Source organism: Montipora capricornis, chromosome 14 (genome assembly GCF_036669925.1).
Source record: "Montipora capricornis isolate CH-2021 chromosome 14, ASM3666992v2, whole genome shotgun sequence".
Classification (NCBI taxonomy): domain Eukaryota; kingdom Metazoa; phylum Cnidaria; class Anthozoa; order Scleractinia; family Acroporidae; genus Montipora; species Montipora capricornis.
In genome coordinates this window covers 29,682,223-29,687,233 of record NC_090896.1, presented here as the reverse complement: position 1 = coordinate 29,687,233, position 5,011 = coordinate 29,682,223, and the positions used below count along the sequence as shown (strand labels likewise).

Here is a 5,011-nt window from a genome sequence, read left to right as displayed (position 1 = left end):
TTGGAATTGCCTTCCAGTTAGCGTCGCTGCCATCTAGCAGTCTGCCAATCCAACTCAGACGAAGGGACTTTGACATAGTTCTGAAATTAATAAAATTTAAACCTCCATCTACAAGAGGTTGATAAATAACTTTTCACTTTTCTCTTAATTTTGTCTATCTTATTTCTCCACAGGAAAGCAAAGAGTTCAGCTTTCGTTTTTTGAATAATATTTTCAGGGACCGTAAGCATCGAAGCAGTGTATATCAACTGAGATACTCCTATTGTTTTCGCTAAGAGCGTTCGGCCATAAAGAGAAAGGTCACGCGTCTGCCACATATTCAGTCTTCATTTTTTGAATTCTGCTAAAAAAAATTGGCCCCATTAGCTTTTTGTTGATCGTATGATATATATGTACCAAGGATTTTTATAGGTTCTCTTATCGATGTGAAAGTCAATATCTTATTCTTGCACTCTTTCTTCGATCCAATCCACATAGCTTTTGTCTTTGTCGCATTTAATTTAAGACCTGATATTTCAATGTAAGGAGAAATGTAGACTCGGAAAAATATCCGAGTCCCAGATGGGATTTGAACCCACGACCTTCCGTGATCTAGTCGGATGCTCTAACCACTGAGCTACTGGAAACTCTTTGGTGAGCAAGGGTCAATTTGTGGCTCTCGACTGGAACCGCATCGCGCGGCTACACAGCCAAGTATTGACTAGCATATTTGAAAATCACTAACAGCATCGCGCTGTCACACAAATTGACCCACAAATTGACTCACAAATTGACCCTTGCTCACCATAGAGTCTCCAGTAGCTCAGTGGTTAGAGCATCCGACTAGATCACGGAGGGTCGTGGGTTCAAATCCCATCTGGGACTCGGATATTTTTCCGAGTCTACATTTCTCCTTACATTGAATATTATTGTTGTTGTATCATCTTTAACACACCTGATATTTCACCGAAGATGTTAATACAATGCAAAGAAGCCTTAAGGGAGTCTATATCACTTAAAATGAGTGTTGTGTCATCGGCAAATTGAGATAGCTTCACTTCTTGAGAGTTTGGAAGAGAGATACCTTTGCACTCTGGAATATAACGGAGTTTCAGTGCTAAAAATTCGACAGAAAGAATAAATAAGTATGGGCTAAGCGGACAGAGGGGTACAACTTTGAGTTAGCCAAATTGGTCTATTACAGCTCAAGGTAAGCAACTTTCGTCTAGTTTTAATTCTAAATTTTATCTTCCCGTGCGGATATGACATCTCAAGATACCATCGACACCCGAAAATGAAATTCACGTCCCAAAGCAGCCATGTTAGGACCGCGCAAAGAACATTGAAATCCTCGAGAGGTCGGTTTTTTTATTCTATATCACATCCTACGATTGTCGCTCCCACGTTAAACGCCTGTCTTACAGTTAGCGTGATCAATATTGTTAATGCAGTTCGAAGGATTAGTCTAATGGTAGCGTTGTAACTCTGGGAATCCCAGGGCACCGTTTCAAAAATTCAGATGCAGTATATAAAACGCTTGTGAGTGTGAAATGAAACGCAGCTGCAAGGTACGATGAGATAAATTATGGTGGCTTCATTGGGCGGCACAAAGCAATAATTTATGAAGCGTGAACAAATTGTTACGCACGACAAAGGAACAAGAAAAAACAGTAAACGTCTTAGCCATGATGAAAGTTCCAAAACATCAAGTCAATTTTCGAATGAAGGACACAATCTCTACCCGATTTTAAAATGCACCAATTCCGCAAAACCAACCCAAGCCACAATTGTTGCTTAAAATTTTCAGGTGTTACTATGGGAACATGAGACAAACAAAACAACATTTCATGCAGATGGAAAGCAATATAACGATACGACCGGTCATAAAATTCAACATAGACTACCTTCTATGGCGTTCCCAGATATTCCAGTCGGACCGAATCGAAAATTGACAGTTCCGTTTATACCTGCAATAGAAACTTCCAGAGATTTTGGCTGAACATAGTGCCCTCATGCTCGTTGTGCTCCGATCTGATTAACATTATTACAAGATTGAATATTTGCACAAGCGTATTATTACATTGCTATACATGAACAGTTAATAGTTTACAAGAATTCAATGGACCTCTTTAGCTTGTGCGTTTTTTTTTTCCCATCTCAGACCACGTGATGTTACTCCAGGGAATAGCTTCTTTTAAATGTGGTCTTCTGCATGTGCCCATGTATGCATAACTTATGTAAAAACAAAAAGAAAATTCTCTTGGAAACATCACGTCGTCTGAAATGGGAAAAGAAAACGTACAAGCTAAAGAGGTCCATTGCCGTGGTTAAATTAAACCTTATCTAACAAATATATAAATCATACATTTAAAAAAAACGACACAACTTTTAAATTTACAAGACATGTTTCGGATCCTCAGTACCCATCTTCAGTTGAGGGAATTTTACAAATAAGTGACTTTTTATAAAGTAAGTAACAAGTAGGTGTAAATTACAAACTGTAGAATAATTGTTACAAATCACTGAAAAAAGGTTACATGATACTGAAGGGATACAACGGAGTGGGAGAATAAAAGGTGCGAGTACAAAACTGTGAAAAATGTTGAATACAAATAGTAATTAAAGTAAGAGTGTTAAATTAATATGTTTCCAGTTGTTTATTCAAAGCGGGTCGTTCCCATTCAATATGAAGGGCTTCTTTGATCTTAAGTTGAAAATTAGAGAGAGCCGAGTCTAAGGTGGAAAAAGAATTGAAAGAAAATAGATTCTTACACGACTCAGAACCCTGAAGATGTTTATAGATATGGGAACTGGGCTCCGAGGATAAGTGCTCACGAACCCTGGTGCCAAAATATCGAGTGGTTTCACCGACATAACAGGTATGACATCCTGCACATGCAAAGTTGTAAACCACCTGGGAACGGAGCGCAGTCACTATGGGGATCGAGTCCTTCACACTAAACTTGTTACTTAACTTGTAGGAAGTTAAGGCTAACCGAATGTCTAAAACCTTTTCAATATTTCTTGGCGATAATTTTGATTTTACGTTGCGCTAAAAGGGAAAAGGGGCCAATATAAGGTAACTTGAAAAACCGTTTGGTCGTTCCCTCAGAATGGTCCTGCCGGGATGCATCAACTGAGGTGTTGTGGACCTTGTGAATGTATTGATTAACTACTCTTTGTACAATGTTACATGGGAAACAATTTTGCAGAAGAATAGACGTTAATTGTTAGATGTCGGTGTGAAAGCCGCTCCAAATGTTGTCGACTTTAAAGGCCCTGTCCACTGATGTACAGATGAGACCAATTTTGTAAGAAAGGAGTGTAAAACTGAAATCAAAGGGCCACTGTCGTTTCTCGCGGATATGAAAGTTTCCGCGATTGTTTAAAATTGGCAGGCTGAAGTTTTCTTCATGCATTAGCCAGTGTGATAAAACAGCTGGATAATTGTGTAACAGCCCGGGGGGCTACCATATGCAACTTGATATCCAAAATAATGCAGAGAATGTGAGGTGATCATGATCCCCTTTGCTGCAATTCAACCCTGTAAAATAAGTCTACCATTTCTCCAATAGGCATAAGATTACTCTTTAACATATCCTCTATAAAGAGTTGTACCATGTTTTCAAAGTTCCTAGTACAGATGACAGGGTAATTTTGAATAAGGTCTGATTTTTGTTTCCAGGTCATATTGTTGATGTCATCAGGTTAGGCAAGTAGAGCACATCCATTCAGTATTTATTAACACTTTTTGTGTCAGTTATACATTCCTTCAACAAACTTTGCGAATATTTATCACTATATTTGATACTGTTACACTTAGGCCGCTTTCCATTTGACAGAACTGACCGGCCAAACCAGGGATTTGGAAGGACTAACTTTACACCGCCTTCAAATTAACACTCTTCCAGGATGATACACAATCCTCATGCAAGTGTAATATGGAAGGGTCCAAATCCGCGAAGGGGGACTAAATCCGTTTGGGGATTTAGTCACCCGGGGTCCAAATTCGCTAGGAGAGTGGCGCCGGCCATTCTCTTGCGAAATCTACATCTATCGCCGATTATATAATAACCCAAGTTATTCACGGATTTTGATTGGTTCTTGCCTATGATCTATTAGAGGACAGACGCACGATTGACGTCACTATCAGCTTTTATGCGAATAAAGTTTAATTCTTTATTATATAAAACAAATAGATTCCATGTTGCCGTGGGTCTGTTCAGTAATAGATCACAGAAGACGTCAAAATGTGGTAAGAGCATCAGTGACATACTTGGCTATCGCCTCGTGTGCCACTTTTTTGTTCTTACCACATTTGACGTCATCTGTGATCTATTACTGAACAGACGCACGGCAACATGGAATCTATTTGTTAAAAAGACATCATGTAGACCTACATCTATCGAGAGCTTTATGACCATATTTAGGCAGTGTATCAATTATAAATCCGGATTTTTTTTTATCCTGACTTAACAAGATCGAACCCAGATCCTTACCTTGAAATCAATTCTCAAGATGGCTGCCGAGAGCTTCATGGCGCATGCTCTGCTACCTCTGCTTCCTTGAGGAGTCGTGAGCACTAGAGAGAATCCGGATACGTTTCGGATTCGTGTGGACGGGCAAATTCGATTTGAATACGCTACGTGTGGATGGAAATATTTTTGAGTCTGGGAACAAAAAGTTACGGATTCAAAAATATCCGGATGCGTGTGGACGGGGCCTTAGTTGGAAGAGAAAACCGTTTGGAAATTTATTGGTGTCTTTTTTATTAAAATATTTTCAACACATGAATTCAAACCAAGATGTTAATCCATTAGCCGCCCAAATGACTGTCACTGAGCAACCGAGACTCACGTTGACCTTGAAATTTCCTAAGATATTTCCCTGGTAGCACCGTTAACTCAAAAGACAATCTCGCTGGCATAGAAACGCACTATGCAGTCAAAACATTAGTCAGCTTTAGACCCAGTCTGCAGTTTGCATTTTTGGTTCATTAAATATGCAAGCTGACACCTCAGTTCAAGTTAAT

At 39.3% G+C, this 5,011-nt stretch overlaps 1 non-coding gene across 1 annotated transcript; it reads left to right on the top strand.

Annotated features, from left to right (window-relative positions):
- Positions 1 to 790: 790 nt before the first annotated feature.
- Trnas-aga (transfer RNA serine (anticodon AGA)) lies at positions 791 to 864 on the top strand. The gene has a single exon. It is a non-coding gene; the product is annotated as a tRNA-Ser (tRNA).
- Positions 865 to 5,011: the final 4,147 nt, after the last annotated feature.